The following is a 27590-nucleotide window of genomic DNA, read 5'->3' on the forward strand; positions in this document are numbered from 1 at the left end:
TTTTATGCGTTGTTTGATGAGAGGTTGCTAAATGGATTTTTGCATTCAGCAACTCAACATACTCTCATGAAATAATTTAATTTGCCCATTCTGATCTGGGACTTCTAGAAATTCTAGGCTATTTTAAACCTTCCAGCAAACATTCCAGTACAGTCCCCAAAAAGGATGGTAGTCTTCAAAATGGCTAAACAGCTGAAGCAATTCTAAGAAGTCCATAGAATCAAGCTGCATGTTGCATGCAGTTGCTCACATTCTTCCTCCAAGTTAAGCAAGAAATAACTTCTATAACAGGATACCACAATTACAGTTAATCTGTTTTGCTCCTATACCTAGCACTTATCTCCTCTTATGGTCACAGCATAAGGCATAACTGTGCATATCTCAGTACTGGTTTAGATAGAACTTTGATGCAACTAGCTTCAGGTGACTGTCAAATTTTAATTTTTTTTTAAATTAAAGACAACACTAAATATAGAATTAGGGACAGTTCCACACCATTTTGGTGCCTGGCTTCCCCCTGATTTCCACCAATGCAGATACAGGAATCAGGCAAGTATCTAATGCCATAGATGCTTGCTGTTAGCTTTCCTCTTAGTATTAACTTAGATCAGGGAAGGCTGCTCTGAAGGACAGGTCAGCGGAATAGGATTTCAGAAAGTCAAATTCAAATTCTCAGTGCAACTTCCCAACAGAGCTTCAGCAAATCACCCTATCTTATTTGTAGTTTGTATATTTTTTGTTGTTGCTTTGGTTTTATTAATCATCCTGATGATTAAAACCGTTGGTGAGGAATAAGACATATCCTCCAAATGACGTGCTGAAAAGATGGTTCTTGATTTTGGACCTTCAATTTTGGAGGCTACATACAAATTTACCACTTAAGCTGTCAATAATGTGGTATTTCCAACCCAATGTTGTAACACAGAAATAACTTTAGCCACAGTGAGCAATTGTCCAGTCAGTTTTCAGAATGTATCTATGAAAGGATGTTAATACAAGCAGTGATTCAGAGACCTTATAGTGTTTTGCAGTGTCCTTTTATTGTGTGGTTTATATTCATGGTTATCTTCTTTTAATCCTAGATATCCATTCTGTATCTCATTCAGAAGTTTCATCAAGAATTTTTTCCATATTTCACAGCACCAAGGAGGCAACATGGTTCTCTTCCTCCAGAAAGGGTGCACAGCCTCTGTATTGCACAGTCTATTGGGCTGAGAGTGCAGTCTCAAATAATCACCACAAATAAACTTTCAGGATGACTTTTGCACAGCACTTTACCCTATTTTACAGAGTAAAGCAGAACTGTAAAATCATCCATATAAATCAAAACCTTGAAAACCACATTACCTTAATACTTGAGTTTGCCATGAAAAATTGCCAAAGCATATTTGCAGACTTAGTAATTCCTTTAAAAATTGGTTTCTCATTACCTACTTACCTAAATAGCAATTTTACCCTTTTCTGAACACAGATTATTAAATTAGAATAGGTTTTACATTTTCCTCTTCCTGCAACCAAGTTCCTTGAGACTCAGGAGACCACACCATGCCTGATGGAACAGAGCAATTCAGTAACTTGATTAAAAGGACTGGACTGCTCAACAAATAGGCCTAGCAAAGGTCCTATGTTGAAGTCTTCATGCACCAGCCTTTTAATTTCAGAATTACATTCAATAAGGGCAATGAATTAACTAATCAAAAGGATTTCAATGAGTGAGTTAGAGGTGGCTGAACTTGAACTGAGAAAGCATGCACATAGATTGAATAGAAAGGATGATAACCATACACTCGCTCTCCTTTAAAAGGACAGTACTTGCTGGGATGGATACCTACCACACCAGCACTTCAGAGGTACAGTGGCATGTCTTGTAGAGGGAAATAGGGTAAAACAAGGACTTTCTGGGAATTTCCCTCCACTCTACCACTTTTAAGTATTCACACCACTATTTCCAGATCCCCATTTTCAAATCCTCCACTTCCTGTTTCCAACTTGTATTCAAGATGCCCTGATAATAAGGCTGCAAAGCAAGCAATGCACTGCCAGTGCCAAGAAAGGTCAATTCAGGCATGACCAGGTTGAGAATCACGTTACTGTGAGGATTAGAAGCAATTCTCCCACTGTTAATCTAGGGATAATGCAATTCAATAGTATTAGGAACACTGCATTAATTACAACAGTTACTGTACCAGGCACACAATATTCTGTGATCATTATCTAGGTGTTCTATGAATGAGAAGAGATGTGATAGCAGCACTAGAGCCATTCAAATACTGCACAGAGCTGAGAAGGTGGTGGTTGACATATAACAGCATTCATATGCCCATCTGACAGCATCATCAAGGGCACCCACTGGTCTTTTGCACCCATCTCATCTGCCAAGCAAGGAGAATTGCAGACTTTTTGGAGCCGAGGCCAAAGCAAGAACCAGGGAGGAAGGGAGATGGAAACATGGACATTTTTCAGGTTTTGGAGAGTTTGGGGTTTTTTTATATGGTTGGTTTATTTTTCTAAATAAATAGCAAATCCCTACACTTCCCTGACATCCCAGAGTGAGTTACTCTGTTTAATTCAAGGATTACTGAATCACAGGTTCTTTACACACCACACCTAGCAGCATCTCACTGCATGCCACCAGCCACAGCATGCACATCCCTCAGTGCAATGCTCCAGGGGCAGGCGAGCATGCCCTGCAGCGCCTGCTAGCAGATAACCTACATGCTCCCTTCTGCAGCCTGTTACACAAAAGTACAAGGAGCTCCTGGCACCAGCAAATTCACTCCAGTGCACAACACTGATGAGTCTTCGTAGAAGCACCAGTGACCTGAAGCAGACCTCTATCTTGCCATTCAAAACTCATCTTGCATGTATTCCATCCTTTAGAATTAGCCATTTTAACAGCTCTCCCATCTTTTTTTCTGATTCATGAGCAGCATCTGACAGGGCTACAACACTCACCAAGACTGGCAAACTATAATCTCACAAAGAAATAACAGCCCTTTCTAAAACTGCTTTTTCTTTTAAAAACACCCAGCAGTCATAACATTTATTCAGCTACTACAGTCTGCATGCTGTTTGTATTTTACTTACATCCATTAACACAAAGGAGAATTAAATGATGTAGAGGAGAGGCCAGGAAAAACATTCTTTGGTCCATGCACTTCAGAACAGCCTTTTCTTACAGATGACAGATTCAGGTCAGGGAAAGTCTAAAATGGGACACTATTGCCACGTAAAACACAGTGAACAAGTAGTTGGTGCCTTCCCCCCACCTCAACACACCCTCAAAGAGACTTGACTTAAACACATTTGTTTTTATGATGCTTTGGAAAGCTTTGATGGCAACATGTATAGAGATTTCTTTGGCAGTTTTTTCTTCTCTGTAGCCCTGTGTGACACAGTCCCATAAACAACATGCTGACTCTGAGGTAGGCTCGCTTGACTTTATTGTAATCAGCAAAGTACAAGCAGTGGAGAACAGAGCTGCAGAAACACTTAAGGAATAAAGTGTTAAGACAATAGGGAAGAAATATACATACTTACATACATATGTATATCCACAAATCTCTTATCACTACAAACTAGCAGACTTCAGGGGAGGCATTTTCACATTTTATTATCCAATTTACTGTAGACACAGTAACAGAGTAGAAACTGGAAATACAAGCTCTTGGATCTGTTTCTATGGCTGCCAGAGATGAGAAAATTAATCATTGTAAATGTTGTTTTCTGGTTTCTTATATCATCATTGCTAAATCATCAGATCTCCCTCCAGTCCAAAACCTGAGCAGTCCAATGTGCTGACCTTTTCCTCAACTTGATTTCCCCCCCAAGAGCTGCGAGTCTTTGTTTTCACCGTGGAAAACCAGTAGGCATATTAATTACACCAAAACCCAGATATGATTCAACTAGGTGAGTGCATTACAACAAATGTAGAATACAATGTAAATAGACTGACAAAACCAGCAACTTGAACTCCTCATTCTGCAACTAGATTCTTATGTTAAGGGCAGAAAGGATCACTGTGAAGAAGTAGTTTGATATTCTGCATCAGAAAGTGAATAATGTTTCACCTAAGTTTTAAAGAAAGACTATGATTTATCATTGAGTGACAGGACAAAATTTTTAAATGGCAGACGTTATGAATAAGACTTACAATAACAATGAATTCACTACATCTATAGTAAGTGCTTCCAAAGATTAAATATTCTCATTATTAACAAGCAAACACCTTAGAATCATAGGGTTGGAAGGACCTCTGGAGATCATCTAGTCCAACCCCCCTGCCAGAGCAGGGTCACCTAAAGCAGGCTGCACAGGAATGCATTCAGGCGGGTTTTGAATGTCTCCAGAGACAGAGACTCCACCACCTCTCTGGGCAGCCTGTTCCAGTGCTCTGCCACCCTCAGGGTAAAGAAGTCCTCCTCATGTTTAGGTGGAACTTCCTATGCTCAAGTTTGTACCCATTACCTCTTGTCCTGTTGCCAGGCACCACTGAAAAGAGCCTGGCCCCATCCTCCCGACACCCACCCTTTAAGTATTTATAAGTGTTGATAAGATCCTCCCTTAGCCGTCTTTTTTCCAGACTGAAGAGACCCAAATCCCTCAGCCTTTCTTCATAAGAGAGGTGTTCCAGTCCCCTAATCATCTTGGTAGCTCTCTGCTGCACGTTCTCCAGCAGTTCCCTGTCCTTCTTGAGCCGGGGAGCCCAGAACTGGACACAGTACTCCAGGTGTGGCCTCACCAAGGCAGAGTAGAGGGGGAGGATGACCTCCCTCAACCTGCTGGCCACACTCTTCTTGGTGCACCCCAGGATGCCATTGGCCTTCTTGGCCACGAGGGCACATTGCTGGCACATGGTCATCCTGTTGTCCACCAGGACTCCCAGGTCTCTTTCCACCGAGCTGCTCTCCAGCAGGTCAGCCCCCAACCTGTACTGGTGCATGGGGTTACTCCTCCCCAGGTACAGCACCCTACACTTGCCCTTGTTGAATTTCATAAGGTTTCTCTCTGCCCAGATCTCCAACCTGTCCAAGTCTCTCTGTATGGCGGCACAGCCTTCCAGTGTGTCAGCCACACCCCCCCAGCTTCGTGTCATCAGCAAACTTGCTGAGGGTGCACTCTATCCCCTCATCCAGGTCATTGATGAATATACTGAAGAGGACTGGACCCAGTACTGACCCCTGGGGAACACCACTCGTCACTGACCTCCAACTAGATCCTGCACCCCTAATCACTACCCTCTGAGCTCTGTCTTTCAACCAGTTATCTATCCACCTTACTGCAAGACTCTGGCTTATTGAGTATGCTCAGCTGTTCATAAGTGGTTTACAGCATTAGTTCAATATTTTCCTTATTTTTATACAATATGAGCTTGAACTTGTTTTGCCAAGAGAATTGCTACTTCTTGTTGTTAAACAACTTTTTAATAACACATTTCATGTATAGAAATATGCAAATATGAAAGAATTAGGAATTTTAAGAAGTTATTTGAAAAAAACCTTCAAATTGCTGCTACTTTAAAGTATGCTTGTAGTACTTTAAGGGGGAAGAAGGAGGAGAAGGAAAAAAAAAATAAAAAGGAAAACCTTTTACAGCTACACTCCTGCGTGGCATTAAATACTGTGCCATCGATTCCTATTGAGAAAAAAATTGACTTTTAGCTGGGAAAATATGGCTCCTAGGGTTCAATTTGAGTATTTTATGAAGAAAGATAGATGGCAAAAGTGTCACGTAAGAAAACAAGTAGAAAATAAAATAAAATCTGCATTTTGAACTGTGAACTGCAGTTTGACTGCCAGAACACTACCAGTATAATATAGTACACAGAGTGGAGAAAAATAATAAGAAAACCCACACCAGCAATTAGCCATTTTGGGACTCTGGCTTGAGAAGGTGCTTGGCTGGGCTTGTTGGCTGTTTACAGAGATAAATCTTTCTTACATGGCTCTCCATGCTTGAAAATAGCTTAAAACTTGTTTAGCTTGGTATAAATCTGAATGCAGCTGAAGCTGCATTACCTGACAAGGGTGGATTCTTACTAAGCAGAAATTTTTAAAATAATCAAAGCTAGATGAGGTGGAAGAATCAACACGGTTCCTTTGTCTATATTCAAAAAACACTTCTGGTGCACCAAAATGTAAGTACTCTTCTACCATGGTCATAACAGGTATAAACCAAATCAAACCTGCTACTATAGTTTGGACCTCCTTTAGCACTTTTACAGACTTTAACCTCTTTAATCTGTATTAATGTAAAATATATGAACTGGCAGCAAATCACAGGCTCTACAAAGATAGGCAGGTAGCTTTGCTACCTGTCATTGTGCCTTCCCTATTGCTCTGATGGTAGAAAGCACTCTCTAACCTCCTTCCAGCAAAGTCAGTGGGCTAACTCAAACCCAGCCCCGTAGGCAAAGCAGGCAAAACTAGTCTCATAGATTTAGACTCCAGCAGACTAGAATATTCTTATTCTGCTTGCAGGGCTGTAGAGGAACAATCTTTGGCAACGTGGCACTGGCAAGTACCAGCAGATGACATCAACTTCAAATAGCACAGCAAAATGGATAACAGTCTGCAGTCAAAGATTTGTATTTCCAATATTCAGCTAACATAGTCTAAAGGAGACATGCAATAGTTAAGAGTTCAGAGCATATATATGGAGAGTTAGCATGGCTCACCTGACTCACAGTAACTTGTAAGCCCTCCTTGACTAAGGGTTCAGAGCCTGGTATTGGTAACTTGAATCCCCTTCCTAAGCTTGGAAATAGCTGACACTGTTTGAGGGGGCATGGGGAGGGGATTCACTGAAGTACAGATAAATATTAGCTCTACTGGACAACTGTAGCAACAAAAGCAATGTTACTATCTACCAATGGGCTACTGATATTCCCCTACCCTCTTGTAATGCTGAATAATTTAAAGTTGAATTAACACATTTAAATGAACAAATAATCCTTGAGCAAAGTCCCAAAAATTATATTTTTGGTTTTGTCTCCTTAAAACATCCTGGTAAAAAAAAAAAGTTAGAACACTGCACAGGAATACCTAACTTGTTAAAACCTTTCTATAACCTCACTAAAACCACACTAGAGATTAAGGAAAAAACACTCCCTGACTTCAGTGGGCTGTAGTCCCACCCCTTAATGATACCTCCTCGAGTTTGATGTCCACCAGTTCTTTGTGACACTTGTGACCTATCCCTTAACAGCTAGGTCTCGAGCACCCAGTAACACCCAAATGTAGCATAAAGCCGAACCTCTAAGAGAGCGACGATGGTATCAGTGTAATGCTAGGAGACAGCAGACCCTCTCCAAACACCATCCAACCCAGAACATTAGCTGAGTCCTTCCAGTTTTCCATCAGGGCCCACATCTCTATGTAGGTCTCACCTGGATCTGTCCTCCCTCCTAGCCCCTCAAGCTCAAGAAGCTGCATAGTTCAGCAGCATCTTGTTTCTTACCTTCAGGACAACACAGCTACTTGTCTTCTCAAACAGTAATCAAAGGTGATGTTAATTCTCAAGCATCGTCTGTTGTTGCATGCATGTGGTTTTAAAAATACCATACAGGAGTTGAAGTAAAGGACAGGCTGTGTATTACAACATGATTAAAGTCACTGTCTTCAACATTCTTCCACACATTCATTTGGCTGCCAGGCTGGAAAATGCCAAAGCTCTAAAGATTATTAGACCATTGTTTATGACAATGGAAATGTGAAAGTTTGCAGTCATGATAACATATTCAACTTAGAAGAAAATTGAAGACATGATTAAAAAAAAAAAAACCCTTACACACAAAAGCTCTGACTGTCCCTTTATGCAGCTGACAAAAGGAGCTTTCTTCCCTCCTTCCTTACTCCCTCATAAAAAAAAATTTTTTAATCTCAACATATAATAAAAACTGAGAGGAACAGAAAAATTAATTTAATGGATTTTTCTACATGCATTATGCAAAGCAATTTTTAGTCTAGAAAGAGGTACTGCAGTTTACCTAAATTGACTCTTGAGGGTATTTTACTTAGAATGAATGTTTAATAGATGTTATCTCAGTTGAAGTAAATAGCTCATGGAAGAGAAACAGCTCTAAATCTCTTCATAAATAGTAATTTTTCCACAAGTGCTTCTACATGGGCCAAAAGCATACCTGCACTACTGAAATGTCACAAGCATCTATCTCTGCCTGTCACTTAATTTGTTTGAATAGAAATTAATCAGAATTTTGGGATCAAGGGTCTGCTCTTTTTCTCCAATACACACAAAACATTGCAAAAATGCTTTTTTAGGGGAAATGCATATAATGTGTCCTGGACTGGAAGTCCAAACATCCCTCTTCTAGTGCCCCACTACCACAGATTCCTAGTATGATCACAGACTAGTCACATAACCCTGCTGTCCCTCAGTTCCCAGTCAGTTGAGCTGAAGTAGCATTACCTCCCCTCTTTACACAGGGTAACTTGTTGCACAGCAGCAACATTTGTGACTCATTCACCAAGGCACAGAGAAGGAACGCTATTCAACATTTGAGAGAATTCATAGGCTGATTGGACTGTGACTTCAAAGGCAGTTTTTCTTTTTAATCTTCCCTTCCTTTTCTTCTTCCCTCAACCTTTCATATTGCCTCTTCCTTCCCAGGGGGTTAAAAACCTGGTCCCAAATACACACCTCATGTAAGAGAGACCGTGACAGTGAGGGAAGGCAGATCTGTCACCCTGCATTGCTGCCCAGCTGTCCCTCACACCAGAACCCTGCTTTTCCCAGAATACCTCAATCCCTCCCTAGAGGAACAAGTGCAGAAAAACCTGAGAGTCCCTACTTCCCTTGACAGACAGTAACGCCCTGTTCAATATCAGTTCTATTTGGAGTTTCCAATCAAGTTGATTGGATGGGGGGAGAGCTACCAAAAATGTTTATTAGGAAAATCAACCCCAAAATCCCAGAGTTTCAGTCTCTGTCACACCAAGTTATTCATGATTTCCACTCACTTTGCTAAGTGCTTTTAACTAAAAATTGAATGACAGTCTACAGCGAAGAGTTGTTATCAGCCCTGTCTTTTGTCCAAAGCATATTGGCCCCAGATAAGAAAAGATTCAAGTCTTTTCCTCTAACCAAGAGGATTCAAATGTTTTCCCTCTCTCCTTCCAAACATTAGTGCTATTAGTCCAGTTTACTGATGCTGCCGTGGTCTCTCCCACATACAGCGCGCCCCTGCAAGTGACATGCTCCAATACAACCTGAAGGCAGAGGCACTGCACCTCCTGTCCCTACCACAGCTGGCTGAGCAGGGAAGCCAGATGGTTCTCTTGTCCTCTGGCCCAGCTTCAGCACAAACATTTTATAGAAAAATGAAAGTTTCCATTTACCCACAGAAAGTGCTCTAACCACTGGCTTGTGCAAAGGAGCAGCCAATTGTTGCTGTTGATTTTTTCAAGGACACCTATGTGTTCTGCTGCCGTGAAAACTACTTCAGATTAAAACAAAATTTATTTTCAGGGAAGGAATATCTCATTTGACCCTCCCAAATCTTTAAGAAAAGTCTTTCATTTTTCTTTCAAAATAAAAAAGAAGCTAGATGAAGATTTCTATCACAACAAACCAAACAAACATTTGTGGTTACTTGGTTCAGTGTCCAAACAAAAAAATAAAATACTTTATTCACCCACCCTGCAAGCAAAGACAAATGTTTCCTGACACATGAAAGCCAGAAAGCAAATCTTCTTCAATACAGGTCAATGTATTAGAAGTAGAATTCTAGAATTAGAAAAATAAGAATTATATAAAACTGAAGTAATTAGAAGTAAGTTTGTTTTTTTTAAAAAAAACTGTTTCAATCTTAATAATCCGGTTAGAGTGCCATAAACCACTTAAGTTCTACTTCAAAATACGCTAGTAGTAAGAGTTGAGTAGAACTGAGTGCTAGATATTAAATGAGTGCTACAAACCAATCCTTTTTATCTCTGAATAAAACAAAAACAATACTCAAAAATCTTTATAGATCATTTGTTTAAATAGAGCACAAAAAAGTCCTCATTTTTCAGATGTTTACACTTAATTTTAAGACACTGCTGATAACTTCCATTTTTATTTCCACTAACAACAAATCAAGACAACAATACAATGCATAATGTTAAACTATGTCACGCTGTAGTTTGTTTGGTTTCTTTACTTATTTTCCACCCAGCTCAGTGTTGTTTGATGCTTTGTGAGCATTTTTATGAAGGAAAAAACCCCAATAAAGTCCCAAAATTGGGTCCTGCAAATGCTGTAATTCTGCATTAAGTTAAATACCTGTTGTTCAAAGAAATAACAAGAAACCAAAAGAGCTTATGGCTCACAAATAATACCAATAGACATTTTATCCTAGAGTAGTTAGGAAAACCAGTTAAGTCACAAACCAGCAATGCTTTCGGAGTCAAATCTCTGAACTATGCATTACATAATAAACTCCCAGAGAAAAAACATACCAGAAAATACTGCTTCCTGTCTCACTTTCCGTTTTCAAAACATTCCACATACATGAAATACTTAAACTTCACTCAAACCAGAACACTCTACTAGAAAGAATTAATGAACAAGACCACCTTAGCATCTTTGTCTCCTGTTTCTTGTTCATGACGTGTCATGAAAACATGGAGTTGGGCTAATGCTGAAAATGACAGGGCTCCTGGGTACAGACTACTAGGTCAACAAAAATGCTGTCAGCAGTGGAGCAAGAACTGCGTGTCAGTCTGTTGTTTCCTTGAGACCATTGGGTTTGATTTTTAAGCATCCTTGCAACAGGGAAATGTTCTGATCATCTCCTTTCTACTAATTAGGAAAAGTCACCAAACCCGTGCCCTTTGACCCCACAGCCTTTCTCCATGTACCCTTAATACCTGGGTGGTGACTAGTACAGCACAGAGACAGGGCCAAGTGACAGCTGGAGAAACCTATGTTGCTAAACCATGCTCACGCTCAAAGCTTATTTAATCTTTTCTGTTTAGGGTCTGAGTGCATCTTTGGAAACATATCTTGGATGCTTGCAAGCATCAAATATGATCAAGCAAACTGTTTAAGACAGGTATGGCCAGTCTTCCTAGTCCTAAAAGCATCATACAAGCATCCTCATTTAGCTTCAAGACATTTACCCAAGACACTTAAAGAGAAACCCCAGAGATGATTCAACAGGAAACGGATGACAAGAACTATCATGAATCACAGCTTGGTAACACAAGGAATTTCACTGTGGGAGCTGCCACAAGTGTCCCTTTCAGACACTCACCATCTGTATAAGCCCAAATGTACAGATATTAACAGACAATTCAGGTAGGACTTCTTGCAAGGAGCTCAGCAGCTCCATCCATATCTACCCCTACCAACACCTTTCAGCTTCTCTGCTCCAAGCTTCTGTTTCTTATGGGTTGCTCTGAAGCGGGCATCCTGGCAACCCACTCCCCATGGCAGATTATGAACCAAACAAACTGAATGTAACTTACCTTGCTCTTTACAAGGCTCACAAGACATTTTATACTGACAGCTAATGGATTACCTTTTCCAGAGGTCAGCTCTTGTGTTTTCCGCCCAACACATGGCTATTAAGAACATTTAACACCAATCCTTCGCTTACTCATAAGCTTTTAGCTGCATACTAACTTTTCCTCCACTTCAACACACGAGTGACTTGAACTTCTACCTTATTTTCCAACTGCAATTCCACTGGGTGGTTTCCATCTGCTTACAGTATCCATACTCAGTTAAAAAAAAAAAAAAAAAAACAAAACCAAAAACCAAACAACAATAAAACACCAAAACAAACACAGCACAAAATTCTCACTACAGAAAGTCATTTGCTATCCGAGTCAGGGATAGGTCACATCAGAATCAGTTTAGAGAAACTGAATTTGTGGTCTAACTTATATCATCACTAAGCCAAGAAAACCACAGTCAATAATAGATTATGTTCAACTGAATTTTCTTGGCAACAGCTGCATGAAAAATGCTAGGGCTATTCTCTCCTTTGTTTTCTTATATCTTTCAGAAACCACTGGGCACTGCCACTTTTGCAGATCTCAATTCTGCTGGCAACCTACACAGTGGTAATTTGTGAACACTGCTTGAGCGCAGCTCATATTTTGTCAATGAAGTTAAGGAGATCAGCTACGTTGCAAGTCACTTGCTACATCCATCTTCCCTGATTCTCTTGAACTGCAGGAGAAATGGACCATTTCTAATTGATCAAACCCTCAACATTCTCTCTTCACTGTTTCATTGAACTCCAATTTAGCCTCTGGTCACAGATACAAAACTGCACCCTTTGAAAAAATTAATATCTGACAAATCATGGATGGTCACTGGGAAATGGATACAACAGCATGAAAGAATTATTCACCTGCTAAATGGCTTGTTAAACATAACTACTTACACAATAAAATGCCACCAAGACATAAGTGCAAATAAGTAAATTAATTCTGGGTACTCACTAAAGAGAGTGATTATACAGAACCATTTGCCCACAGTGAAATGCATTATATATAGGAAGGTAATAAAATTCAAGTCATGAAAAAATCTTCTTTTTGTCAATTATGATCCTAAATGCCTACAGAACACATTTGGCTTTGTCATCATCACTTGTAAAAGTCATGCTTCATCATATACTAACTCGGTACAGACCAGGTTCAGGCTTTCTTAATACTATGTAGATGGTATTTATGTAAGAAAACTGTCAGGACAATTTATTTCAGTAAAAGAAGGCCAAATGTAGTTTAACAGGACAGGAAAGGAAACCTATACATAAACATCACAAGTAGCAAGAGGTAAAAATTAATTATTCATTTAAGGCAGGAAACAAGTATCTTCACTGTGAAACTACTTTCTGTGAACAACAGTTAAACTTTGGTTCAACTCAAAGCCATTTTCATGGCTTTTTCATTGCAGATTAATTTTACAAACTCCCCCAGTCAACACTCCTGAGAAGCACTGCTAACTTTCAAGTATGCCTCTTGGAACAGTTAACTCCAAAAGGTTTCAAGGATGCTTCCTCAAAAAAGTTTTTACCAAAGCTTCAAAACAAGTGGTCTCTGATATTCTTGACTTTTTTTTTTTTAAAAAAAAAAAAAAACCAAACAGGGCAAATCCATCTACTTGGGCAGCAAATTCAACCCATAGTTAGGTGAACACCTGGAAAGAACACCACTGTAAGAAATCCACCTGAATGCAAGAACCATTGCAAGTTGTTGTTTTGCTACAGCAGGAAGTAAACCTCAGCGATGGATGGAAGAAAGGCCTTCCTCTGCATCACATTCTGATAAAAATGAGGATTTCAGAAAGTATGCAGTCTTACCATCCATTTAGTTGATTATTTCCAAAAACAAAACTAGCAGAAATTGTCCTGTAAAGACTGCTGCAATTTAACTGCTCTCCAACTGAATACTTCACCAAAAAAAAAACCACAACAAAAATTAAACAAACCACACAACACACCACACTCCAAATAAAAAACCTACATACAAATACCACCACTCCAGTGTGTAAAATGATCCCTAGAAATCCAGTTACTTACATCTTACTGCTGAAATAAGTCCCTGTTCATAAGAAGTAGCAGGAAGTCACTTGCATCACATTTTACATATGTCTAACAGCACAAGAGGGGTGGCACTTCTCAAAGATCTCAGACTAATACTTGCACATAGCAGCAAGTTGCAGGGCCACTTTTGTTTGTGAAAATAAATAAATAAGTATCTAAATTGCAACAGCAAAAAGACTGAAGAGTATTAATAAATAGCCAGTTTACAAATTAGTACCATTACCTGATGCCCACTATCATAAATCTTAGTTCAAGGAAAAAAAATAAAAGAAAAAACCCAACCCAACCCCAAACAAACCACACTATTTTCACAGTTTGTTAACTCTTGTGATTTTACATCAGAAATATGTTGGCTTCCTTGATGTACTGCATAGAGATCTACAAATTAAGAAAGCTTTGCCTCTTGTGTAGAAAGGATCAAACATCCTTGAAACTCTACTTTTTGGAAAATTTTATAAAATCACAAAGGGTGTGAATGAAATATCAATTGCCCCCAAAACTAAATTAACTGTATCTCAAAACCTCATGGTAGACAGTCTCTGTTCCTAAAATTTCCATATGATTGAAATCTCACTTCCTTCAGAAATGTTTTCAGGTTACACTACTGTTCCAATGAGAAAGTTTTTCCCTAGTGTTTGACCTGATTTTCCATTGCAGATAACAAGTGTTCCAAGTCTGTAAACTTAAAAATATGAAAAAATAAATTAAGTTTCTTTCCTGACATTCTCTTTCTTCCCTGGCATTCAAGATGGGAATAATTCTAGCAGCAGTGAAGGCAATGTAAATTTTGCTTTGCATTTCACAAGTCAGAACTTTACCCACTGTTTTTTATTAAAACACACTTGTAATTTTTGATCCTTCTACCCCTCAGTAAAGTGTCTTCTCGTCTCTTCATAAAACCTGTTCTTATTTTCCCTTCTCTCCAATTTTACCCACTGTACCACCCTTTCCTAACTATCAAATAGCATATCATATAGCAGGCCAGTGTACTGGTTCTCACCCTCAGTCAGTCGTTCCTTTACAACTCCCATCAACATCTTGAGCTTCACCTTCCTCTATTTCTTTCAATGGCTTTCAAAAAATCATTTTCCTTACCATAGGCAATCCATATCAGCAACACTTGTCACTGTCTAAGACCAGGCAAAGAGCCAATTATAAACCACATTAGTGTCAGAAATACATACAAAAACACACTGACGGGTAAAAGTCCAGCACAGAGAAGGCTTAAGTTACAAGGCTTCTCCTGCAGGCATCCAGTTATTTTGAAAGTAGTTCAAATAACCTTGCAGCTACTATTGACTGTGTGTCCTCCTAAGGGAATCAGCACAGCATAGCTCCTACTGATTTCACACCTCAGCTTTGTGTGAATCCTCCTCCTAGGGGTTCAGCTGTCTGTGATCCAAGGCCTAGTTTTGACACAGCAGAACTGCTTAACCTTGGATGAAACTTCTCAGAAAACTGCCAGCTTGCAAGAAAGCTGTGTGACAATACTTAGACTAGAGCCGTGATAGATAAGAATGGTAAATTTGCAGCTAGACATAAGACCCTTGAAACATAGGTTGTTAACAGAAAAAAACTCAAGAAAAAAAACCCACAAAACCCCATGAAAATCTATTAAAACCTACAATGAAAAAAAAAACCCAGGGAGTCAGAATATAGCAACTCAGTAACACTGAGAATCAGTCAATCCAAGACGCAACAGAAGTCAACCTTCCCCAATACTGAATGACTGCCAGGCCAGCAACAGTGCCAGGACGGGTGAAGCCACACTTGGAGTGCTGTGTCCAGTTCTGGGCTCCTCAGTACAAGAGCAACATGGACATACTGGAGAGGATCCAGCAAAGGGCCACAAGGATGATGAAGAGACTGGAGCACCTCACATAAGAGGAAAGGCTGAGAAAGCTGGGACTGTTCAGCCTGAGAAGAGAAGGCTTGGGGGGATCTTACCTATGTATACAAATACCTGAAGGGAGGGCACACAGAGGATGGAGCCAGGCTCCACAGGACCGTAGGTGATGGGCACAAACTGAAATACAGGAGGTTCCCTCTGAACATCAGGAAACACTTTTTCACAGTGAGAGTGACCAAGTACTGGCACAGGTTGCCCAGGGAAGTTGTGGAATCTGCCTCCTTGGAGAAATTCAGAAACCACGTAGACATGGTCCTGGGCAACTGGCTCTAGGTAGCCTTGCTTGAGCAAGAAGTTTGAACCAAATGACCTTCAGAGGTCCCTTCCAACCTCAGCTATTCCATGATTCTGTGAACCAGGTGTCTTACTTGGAGGTGCTATGTCAATACTTATTGCTCACTAATCCTCATTATCTGCCACACATCTCAAACAATAAATAACTAGTTTAACGTTACGTATGTCTTGCTTTCATAGTTTCTTCATGCACAGTAAAGAGTGAACAAAGCAACCAAGAGGGAGCATTACAGCTAACTGCATTAGCTTTTCCCCATGGGGGCAGTTAACAGGATCTGGATCTGTCTAACAGGATCTATGCTGCTGATCAAGTGCACTGTGTAATTCTTAAAATGCTATTGTTACAAATGCACTAATAAAATAAGAAAGTCTTTGTTCATAATAAGACCCTAGGAACTAGACATTTTATCTTTGTGTGCAAAAACTGGAATACCATCTCTCCTTTACCAGTCCATGGAAGGCATTTAAGACTTAATCATCTAAAGGCTACTTCTTCAACAAAATTTTCCTTGCAATCAATTTTATTCAATGTTGCAGTTATACTTATTTTTCAAACTGTTTTGAGTTGATGGGGAAGCATTACATCAGCTTACTCAGGTCTGTCTTGTGGTTTCTCTTCCTTGGGTCCACAGTTGAACATAGTCCACCTATAAACAAGACCAATAAAATTCCACCCAAAAAAAATATTTTCTTGTATAATCAGTCACTTTCATATCATTCTTGGCACTTATAGTAATTACAGAAGTGAGATAATATTTAATTCAATACTAAGGGATAATGTAATAAAAACATTTGTTTAAACATTTTGCTATGCCTTTTTGTATATACTTTGTTCTAAATCAGCCGTTCATTACAAATCCATGTTCAGACAGATGAGGTTTTAGTCTCTTGTAGCTTATAATTGGAAACATCTGACTTTTTAAACTTCGGTTACAAATGCATATGACAAACATTTATTTTGAGGCTTCATCTCCTAGCCCTTCAAGAGAAACACACATAAGGTATCTGAGCTTGTGAAGAAAAAGTTACTTTCAAATGTAGTTCACCAGCTTCCCCAATTCTAACTGCTATATAGTCTAATAGAAAATTCTTTCTTCTTGAAGACAAGATTGTGATGGATATGAAGAAGAAAGACTGATGCTGTCATTTTTCCTATAAGTTGCATGTGAGCTGTCATGATAGGAAATCAAAGCTGACATAAATATTTATTTGGAATCTCTATCAGAGTTAGGCCGGCTAACAATGAGAAGCAAAATTAAAATTAAAGTTACTCAAGCATGTAAACATGTAAAGACAAAAGGGTTTTTCCTAAATTGAGGGAAAACTACACGTGCCTTAAAAGTTTCTGATTGCTTTTTCTATGCTTGTCTATAGCCAAATCCCATTTATATTGCCAGTCCCAAAACACAGGATCTGACATTGTATTTTATACATCTGCAAAATAACCAAAACCCAAGCTGCAGCATAGCAAACCTTCTTCTGTTTCGTCCACACAAGTGAAGCCGAGCCTCAGGCCAGACCATTAACACAAGTTTAATACTGGAAGTCTTTCTGCAAGTTCAAACAGAACATACCCAGGCAGTTTACAAGCTGCCTGCAATCCTTCACAGGGAACTGAACACTACTTAAAGCACTGTGACAGACAGGCTAGTCCAATCTCCTATTTCCCCTTCCCTTATTCTTCTCCTCTCCTTCATCTGTACACTAATTCCATACAAATATTTTCACAGATTTTTTTCCCCCCTCATTTCTTCGATCACTATGCAAAGCTGAGCCTATCTGGCCAAATTTCTGGCAAGATCTCCAAGTCATTTTCAATCTTTCTCTGTGAACCTTAATGATCCCATAAAACTTTCACTGTAAATTAACAGTCAAGTAAAAGCATCTGCTTATATCTGTTACCAATACGTGATGTACCAAGGCAACATTTACACGAGGAGTATATAAGTGATGAGCAACTCCATCAACTGGCAAATGCAATGGTAACAGCAGTAGCAATTAGCATAAAACCCAACAAGAACCAGCTGCCTACATTACTTAGCATACTGTTAGCTGTGGGTTATTCACTTGTCCACATTTCCAAGGCACTGACACATTACTGGCATTGACATCTAAGTGCCAGTCACTTAGAGCCCTCACATAAACGTACAGATATTCTCTTACCCCAGATACTTTACAAGATATTTTTTAATTCAACAAGCAAGTTCTGCATGTATCAGAATATCCAGTTGCTTATTGACAGAATCCTTCTAGGTAGCAACTAACATATTAACAATCCTAGTCCTTCGCATTATGCTGAGCAACAGTGACAAGCATTACTAAAGACAACGATCTTGCCTGAAGGTGCTGGACAACATAATGCAAGAGGAGAAACTCCCTTAAGTAAACATACAACCAAAAAAGAGTTAGAAATTAATTCCAAATACTACCCACATCCAAGCTGCACCCCACAGCCAAATGACTGGCTTTTACCACCTGCCAGAAGGGTGTCTTGCCCTCTCCAGAAGTACACTGGATGTCTGTCTTGCTGCCTGATGACTGACAATCGAAATAACATTTAGTGATCAATTCACAGTAAATAATTCACTGAAGGAAATTACAGTAGGCAGTAGATCAACAAGCATGAATTAACTGCACAGTTATCATGCCAGAGCAGTTCCAGAGCTCACAATCCTTTCCACTAAGAAAATTTTTCTTGCATAGGGCACGGGTGCTTTCCATTTGTCCACTGTTCAAGGGAATCTTATTCTGTACTACCCCAACTCTCTGTAACAACCACTTACAGACTTTGCTGATCCATGAATGACACTCATTAGCAAATGAAATGCTGTAGATACTCCCCATGTCAATCATGCATCTATTGAAAATAAATGACAAATCAAAGTCACATAGGTAACTAGAGGGAGAAACCACCACTCTAACCACAAAAGGTTGATCTCCACCCCATCTGAGGTGCTTTTTGCGCTCCCTTCAGTCAGGCTACCGAAAAAGCTGGCAGCCATTTCATTATCAGCTTTGGAGGGCCAGTCTGGAAAAGTAGGAAAGGTTAGCACTAAGATGTTGGGGTGGGGGAGAAAGAGGGGACAACAAGCTAAATTAGGAAAGGAAACTCCTCCTGGCCAGACAAGCTCCTATAACATAACCAGGCTGCCAATGAAAGGACTTCTCTGTCGAAGGACTTCTGCCAAAGCAGCATTTGCCTTGCCCCATGCCCCTCTTCCAGCAGCTCACCCACCAACGCAGAGGGCTCACTCCCTGCATGAGCAAGCCTGGATGTTCAGATACCCCCTCCCCAGGGCCTTGCAACAGCAGGCTGCTTTGCACCAGGATGCACCGCAAAATTCATCTAGATGCAACTTCAAAGCGGATCGCTTCAATTGCATGACATCCCTGTGGGGACCACTTACACTCTGCACTCTGAGTTTCGGTTGAGTTTACCTCGCTATTGTCAGCGAGCCAAGACCAACACAACGCTGCCCGTCACTGTGACCAGAAGAGCGCCCAGGCGGCTGATGCGGTTTACCCGAAGAACGGATCGGGTAAACTGGGATTGACGTCCCCGCTCCGCAAACCAGCCGGGATGCCCATGGGAAGAGCGGGAGGCGCCGGGCGCGCCCCCGCCCGCCATCCGCTCCGCCGCTCCTCGGGCGCCCCCTGGCGGCTCCGCGCCCCACTGCCGGCGGGGCAGGGGGACGGAGAGCCCGCCCGGACCCACTCGGTGCCTCGCCGCTCCCTGCCCGCGGCGTCTCCGCTGCCCTCCCAGGTCTCTCGGGGCTGATTAGTCACACGAAGAGATGTGGTTAATGTGTGTGCGAGCGGGAGGAGAGGGGGGTCGGTACCGGGACTGCGCTTTCCCCGCGGGCTGCCATATTTAGTGCTAGCCCTGCTTAGCAAATCAGTATCGCGGGTTGTCAGTAAAGTGTTAATATTGGGCAAATCCCATAGTTTCTGTAGGGCACTGATGGAATTCCCAAGGCAGTTTACTTGGACGCACCCTTTGTACAGTCATTTTCTTAAGGAAATCAATGGGAATTGGTACATTTACTGCATCAGTTTTCACACAGTATTTGAATATCTTAGAGAAAGTGAGAAGTCCTGGTAGGATTTCCCAGCGAAGCCTGAATTACATCACTTGCAACGTTATGCTTCCATTCTTGTGTGATAGCATGTACGATCCCTCTCCTAATTCATTTCTGCAGTTCGGATGGTCTCCAAACACCTGCACCGAAATGTGTAACGAGCACTTTACCCAGCACTGTGCTCAGCTGTAGCAGACTTTGTAGGTATAGTATTTCTGCACGCTCACAGCTGTGATTCAGCAAAGCACTCAAGCTTATTCACCAAAACACTTTGGCGTGTGTTAGGTTTTTAAGCATGTACGTAGCTCCCCTTGTCTCTGTGTAGCTTTTTCTAGGGCACAAATGCCACTTTTCAACTTACCTTTCTTTGAGGCTCAGGGCTGTTTAAGGACATGCACACCACATTGAAGAAGAATGTTCCTAAACCAGAAGGCACCTTCACAGCTGCATAACTGTTTGTAGCAAAAAAGAGCAAGCAGAAGCAAACTAACAGAATCTCTTTTTCATTAATTTGCAGTAAACACAGAAACTACAATTGGCTGATTAGTGGGAGACAACCTGAGGGTCTTCAGCTACTGAAATCTGAGTCTATGCAGAATCAATGTCTCTTACTGGCCAACAGCCAGCATCAGTAGCACATGCAACTGAACCAGCAAGGGACACTTCAGTTCCAAGTGGAGACAAAAGCAGAGCTCCTCAGAGCAGCACACCTTGCTATACAGAGATTTTGCTGCCAGGCATCTTGTAAAAAAACAAAACAAAACAAAACAAACAACAACAAAAAAACCCACAACCAATCAAACAAACAAAAACTAAAACTACTTAGCCACTCTTTAAAATTGCATGCTGCAGTTTTTAAGAGCAAAAATGGACTTAAATTTTGAGTCACAAACACTAAAACCCCAAAGTTAACAATTTCACAGCAACCTCAGCACAGCTCTTGGTTGGTATGTATTCTTCATCCTTAAGTAAGAACTTCCTGCTTGTTTAAAGTCACCTTTCTGATGAAGAACACTACAGCGGATGATATTAAATTTTGGTTTGGATGTTTATGTGAAGTGTTGCTGACTAATGGTTGCATTGGGAACCATAATGCTGACGCTAACATTGAAATTCCCCACATTCAAATTCCCTACTCTAACAATCCATTAACAGAGTGTTGTTTTTGCATGGAGTCTACTAGATGATTTTAAAACACTAAAATTACAAACCTAGGAAAAGGGAAGCTATGACAGCGTAATAAAGTACCAATGCCTACCAAATACCATGTGCATCCAGAGACATAGAAAGCCATTTAATAGAAAAAAACCCACTTCTTAAACTTTGAACATTTCTCAGACAACCATTAGATGCAATAACTATAAATATCTTTATTTTATAGCATAATTCAAACATAATCTATAGCAAACAAGGCAAAAGTCCAGGTAGGATTACCAGTCTAGAGCTTTTTCCATCTGGCTTCAACTTCTTGCTCTTTTAGACTTCCCGAGTGACTCAGAAAGACACTTAGTCTCTCCACATCCTTGATGCTTTCGTATCCCACCTCTATGAAGATAAATCAGCAATTGTGGTGTATCAGTGATAGCTGCCATATAAATGTCTTCTGTAAAACAGCGCTGAACACATAACACCACAAAGCATACTCCATTAGGTTTTCTGTGCACGGAGAGCTACAAGCTTTGGCATGCTGCTTGAGAAGACAGTTTTTCCATCCAAGGTACATGCATCTAATCTTATGAGTAGAATTAGTTCACCATAATGCACCTCACTTTGGTATTTTATACTGGGGTACATTTAAAAGCACCCTATTTTAGAAAAACCTCTCCCCAAAGATTAGATGGATGGTTAGGCGTGATAGCCCAGCTACACAAACTGATAATGCTCTTCACATGCGTATTAAGAATCTCTTTTTGAATGTTATTAACAGCTTTCCTGAATACTTCTAGTGATTCACAATTTGTTTTCTATCATCCTAACCCAGGAAAGCTGTTAAGCATACACCTGAGTTTTTCCATAGACTTACCCTTAAGGATATTAGGTATCCAAGCCTCCAGTGTGGCCATGAGATTAGCAGTACCAAAACATTTATCTACAGAACTGTGTTTACATGCATCTATTCGTACTGGATTGCGGTCTCAGTTTGGGAACACTTGTACCGAAGTACCAAAGCTAACAGAGTTACACTGGCATGCCCTAGTTCAGAAACACTACTTGTTCTTTTATATCCAAATCCAATTGTCCCAAACATAGCAAATAAACCTGCCCCACTAAGGATTATTTTAAGGCTATTTGAAACTCTCCAGTAATGTGCATTTGAACTCCACAGACCACAATACAGTGCTATTTTCTCACTCAAAGAGCTAGATCGATCAGACTTTTGACACCTGGAATTCCTAGGACCCAAGAACAAACTTGAGAAATGCCATCCCAAAGGAGTTTTCTCATCTGAAAGTAGTTACAGTACAAAGAGAAAGTGTTGCATTTGGTTAGTTCCGCCCTCCCCAAGTCTGCTATTTGAAGTGCAAGGAAGTTTCCGTTTTATTTTACTTACTTTCACACCTTAAAAAAAGCAATTTGACAGCAACTTTTGCAGCTGCGCCAACAAAAGTTCCACAAATAATTGACTAGAATCCATAATCAGCTACTTTAGGCACACAGAAAAAATGGAACAGCAATAACTGACTAGTCAGTTCACATGTGGAAATTGCAACCTGCAAGGCTTTGTCTGAGCAATTCTCTGTTTCTTTAACATTTCTACATAATCACACCAGAAAGCAAGCTCTTTAAGGGGGATACTATGATTGCATGCATGCCTGTACATCTCTTATTACAACTGGGTCCCCAGTTCCTAACAAGGGCTTCTGAGGCTCAACTACAACAGCAGCAATAAGGAATAAAACACGTTCAGGATGAAGACAGTTGACTTTACCTGGCACTGCCATCAAAACGCATGGAGCACTTCTAAATTTCAATCACTACCTCCAATGGGTGTCACCCATTTCTCAGTTTAACCAACAAGTTTATTATTCTTTAAGGCAGGTAAAACAGTCCTCCCACTCCCTGGGACTTTTCAGGTGGAGAGGGCTGACTCTTTTAAGCGGAGAACAGAAACTAATTTGACTTCAAAGTATTTCAGCTGGACCAGTGGAAACAAGACCCAGATGCAAAGTTACCTAACTGAGCCCACACTGCACATCTACAGACAGTTGTGTAACAAACCTCAGGACGATTTTACAGGTTTTAATCAGGCAAAACTCCCTGCTGATTTCCACAAGGGAGCTCTAATCAATCAAAAGCTGCGAGAACTGGATCCGGTTTTCTCCCTTTTAATGAAAAGGTTTATTTTGAGCTACGGGAACATCAGACTATGTGAACTCAGCAAGTCCGTAACTCTCGCTTCAATGGCATAAGGAATTTGTCCTGCGTTAAATTTACGAACCACTGAAAATAATCTCATCGGCACTCCGTCTTTGGTAGTATAGAATAACAAATAAAATAAAATTAAAAAACAAACAAACAAAAAAAACCACTTGACATAAAAGTTTCACACATAACGGACCTGTTCTCCGGCTGCGACCTTTGTAGGACAGCTAAAAGAAAAGATGGCACGGGCGGTGGGAGATTCGCGGCTCTTTAAGCCAACTCCATCGCCTCAGGGTGAAGGGGGAAGACCAGCGTCCCCACTCGGGTTCCTCCCCGAAGTTGCGCCGCTCCCCGCGGCCGGCAAGAGGAGCCACCCGCGATGCGTCCACCAGCGAGCGGAAGGGACTGGCTCCCTCCCCGCGGCGGTGCCCGCCACCCCGCCGAAACCGCGGCGGGAAGACCCGGGCGGCGCTGAGGGAGAGAGGGAGGGAGGGAGAAGGGCGGGCTGCGAGGCGCCGGCTCCACGTGCGCCCCGCACCGCGCCCGTCACCAACGGCCGCAGCCTCGCGCCGTAACCGGCCGGAGCGCCCGGCTGGAGCCTCGCGCCGTAACTGACACCAACGGCCGGGGCGGCAAAGCGCCCCCCGCGCCCGTCCCCCAACTTCCCCTCCGGGGCGCCGCCCGCCCCTACCTGCCTGCCGGCGGCGGGTCCCTCTCAGCGGCTGGCGGGAGGGCAGGAGCACTGTCCCTCCGGCGGGGCGAGCCCCATGTGAAGAGGAGCGAGGGAGCCCGGCGGCTCCACCGCCGCCGCCGAGGGGAGGGGACGGAGGGAGGAGGCAGGCGGGCGGGCGGGAGCGCCTTGACGCGCCGGGCGCTCCCCCCGCTCGGAGCCGCCCCGGACCCGGCGGTGCCGGAGCCGCCGAGCCCGCGGCAGCGCCCCCTGGGGGCTGCGGAAGGGACGTAGCCTCCCGAGCCTGGCGAGCGGGTGCCCGGTGGCTTGTGGTCGCCCACCTCCCGCGGCCGTGGCGGGGTCGGCCCGGGGTGGCGACGCCGGGGGGCTAGGGCAGAGATGCGCACAAGAGAGTCCTAGGAGCGTCCCTGCCCTCCCAGCCGGGAGCACCGAGTCCTTCTCTGGGGCTGTTTCGGCTAACCTGATCACCAGGTGGAGGAATACCAGGGTTAACTGAGGCCAACTAGTACATCCAGTGAGCCTACTGATTCAAGTTAAGCATTTGGGCTGTAAGATGCACATGCTGGCAAATGGTGCCAATGCATCAGGGCCCACAGGCCGGGGAAGCAGGAAGAGCGAGCAGGCTCGGCTGGTTGCTGAGGGGCCAGTGCTCCTCCCGGATCAGGGCTTTCGCTGATTCTGCAATGTCTCTCTGGATGTCCTAACAGGGAAAAGCGATAGGATGGCCCAACTAAGCAGACAAGAGTTCTTACAGTTAAAACACAGCACAAGAACTTTAGATATCAGGAAGCACTGTTTGACTTCTCCCACCCATGGCAGCCACTCAGTTCTTGATCAGCTGTGGCGATGCCGAAGTATGTTCTTGTGAAAAGTGTACCTGGCTTCACAGAAATCCTCAGATTATGCAGAGAATTGGATTTGCACTTGTCAGTTAAACTCATGCCTAAATGTTTGTGGAATATAGCGCCTTTGTGCCATAGCTCCCCATCTGGATAATCTCATTTCCCCTCCCTACCTCACAAGAATCTGATGAAGATAAATTCATAAACCTCTCCGAGACACACCAATTTGACAATGATGGAGTTCCTGGAGCATATGCACTGAGAGAGAAGATGCTGCAGTTGGATCCCATCCTCGCCCAAATAGGCTTAAAGATACATATACGCAAAACATTTTGAAAGGAAGATTTCTTCAGCGATGCAAATTTTCAAGGAAAGGGAAGGAACACAAAACAGAAACAAATCAGTCACGCTGTGAACTTGATGTCAGGTGTTTGCTGAGTGGGCAGATCTTGGACTGCTGCTCCTGAACACTGTAAGGTGTGAAACTGAGAGCAGGCGATCAAACACATTTGCTAGTCCAAACCAAGAACATTCATCACAAGTCTTTCAAATTAAAAATATTAACAACTGCTACTTGGGGAGTAGCTGAAATCTTCTGCCAGAAAACCCTGACTCTTTGAGACTTTAACATCATACTGCCGCACATGTTAGAAATATACACTGTAAACCTGATATTTTTCACAGTGCAGATAAAGTCCAAATTAAAAGCAGCATTTTACTGAGCATATTATGCAAAAATATTGCTGATCAGTAATTTGTTCGCAGCATTAAAATCGAAGATCAGTCATTCTATTTATGCATCCACAGAAATAAACATATTTTAATTTTATAGCACAGTGAGATTTACACAAAACTCATCTAAATATAATTTACTGTCATAAACAGTATGACTTCCCTTGTCTTTTCTGCTTACCTCTTCTCTGTTACTGTTTTTGTAAAAGTAAAGCTGCGATTTCTGTCCTTATGCACCCAGTGCATAATAGCCTAACCACAGAACTAATCAAGTTCCCCAGAAAGCCAAGGTTTCCCTTAGTTTTACTTGGATCTCACAAATCTTTTAGCTTAATAACAGCAGAACCACATTGCACTGAAATATACTGGTGAAGCCCCCAGGGGAAATCTGTGTAACATACAAAGGCAGGTTTGTGCCATCCCAGAATAACTCTTGGGCAAAGCTGCTTGGCTTCCAGGCTCTGCGTGCTGTGTCATGGCTGGGAGCTGTGACAGCGCGCTGGATCTGCTTCCTGCTAGCAGGACACACAGCCTCTCTGCACACCAGGATGTCGGATGTTCAGCTCGACTCTCTAGAAAACAGCAAGAAACACAGGATGCCCTGCAGGAACGCGGGAGACCTCACACGTCTGTGGTTTTGGCAAGATTTTCACAAAATGTATTTGCTGTCTAGCTGTAGACTGGAGCCTACCACTTGGGTAACCCACAGTAGGGGACTGTGAGAGGTAGGAGCAGGATCCAGCCTCCATCTGCGCTTAGCCGAGTCCGGACGAACACTAAATGTGAGGTTTCTGTTCTCTATCTTACGCTCCAGCACTCAAATCATACTTCCTATTCTGAGGCGTGGATACAATAAGGGCCTTGAATGTCACCCTGTAGTTATGTGCCCACGCAGCTTCATGCCTTGACGTTTTCTCTGCTGGCTAACATTACCTGCTAGTCTCCTGCTGGTATTGCTAAAGCACCCTTAATACGACAGAGAGCTGCAGTAAATTAGGACAGAACTGCTGAAAGTACCTGCGTCCTCCTGTGGGTGGCATCAGAATATCTTCAGTGGACCAAGGCTTGCTTCGGAAAGGGAGGAAGGAGATGATATTCCTGCTCGCCAACAGCCAGTATCATTATAGTGTAAATCCTGCTTTTGCTAAGAAGCTCACATAAACCAGTAGATCTTTAAATTAAATGAATGATTAAAAGCGGTAAGAATTAGCATCACTCCATCAGCCCTTTCAATTTTGACAAAGAAAGCTCTATCACACCTTGCGCCCATGCCGTGTACATGTTGCAGTTACCACGAGAGGAGGATGTGAATGCATGATTAAACCTCTTAGCTTCTACAACTCCAGAAAAATCAGAACTTTATCCCCACTAGGAGTAGTTTCATATATTTTCCTGTAGGCCTCAATGAGACAGTTACAAACTGATGAACAGGAATGAATCACCACAGTCATCCAACAGGACACAGAAGTGTAAGTGCAAGCCAGGATATCAGAGGCTACAGATTTAAGTTGTAACCAGAGGTCTGTATTTTTAAATTCTCATGTTACAACTGTCATGCCTGTTTCTGGTAGCTCTATAGATCAGCAAAGCCCTTATTATACTGAGACAAACCAGTGTGCAACACCAAGACAAAATGCACACTCAAACACTCAAGTGCTAATGTGCAAAGATATATGGGTGTAACTGCTGAGCAAACGACTGCCTTACTTACCTGCAGAGTATTACACAATAGCTCATTCTTGTGCTAATTTTAGAATATTTTCTTCAGAATTTGAGAGAGTGCCTTGTAGTGTTCAGTTGCCCATATGACTAAATTTCACAGCTTGAGACCACAATAAAGCTTAATCGACTTACATTCAGCAACCAGTTGTGAACAGGGGAAAACAGGAACTTCAAAAATACATCAGAAAAATGTTTTCTTTATTTTTTTTCCCTTCCCCTGCTTTAAGAGCATTTTAACTGATATAAGTTGGTGTTTGTTGGTTTTGCAAGCAATGGTCTGCTCACCTAACATTTACACCTGACTTTTCTACCAGACTTGTACCAGATTTTGCTTAGCAACTTCATTGACATTGTTGCTTGCAAAAGGCCTGGAGTACTTGCATTAGAGACCAAATACTTGATC

General features: G+C 41.9%; 1 protein-coding gene across 3 annotated transcripts in view; it reads right to left on the minus strand.

The window, feature by feature from the left end:
* The window catches only part of CPNE4 (copine 4), a 241987-nt gene extending 217957 nt beyond the window's left edge, over positions 1-24030 (minus strand). Inside the window, exon 1 of one of the 3 annotated variants that reach the window (XM_063325304.1) lies at positions 23892-24030. The gene's annotated coding sequence lies outside the window, so the exon portion shown is untranslated. Of the gene's footprint in view, positions 1-23396; positions 23723-23891 lie in introns of those variants that run through there. The other 2 variants (XM_063325305.1, XM_063325303.1) reach the window with 2 other exon arrangements.
* Between the last annotated feature and the right edge of the window lie 3560 nt (positions 24031-27590).

Source organism: Chroicocephalus ridibundus, chromosome 2, assembly GCF_963924245.1.
Source record: "Chroicocephalus ridibundus chromosome 2, bChrRid1.1, whole genome shotgun sequence".
NCBI lineage: Eukaryota > Metazoa > Chordata > Aves > Charadriiformes > Laridae > Chroicocephalus > Chroicocephalus ridibundus.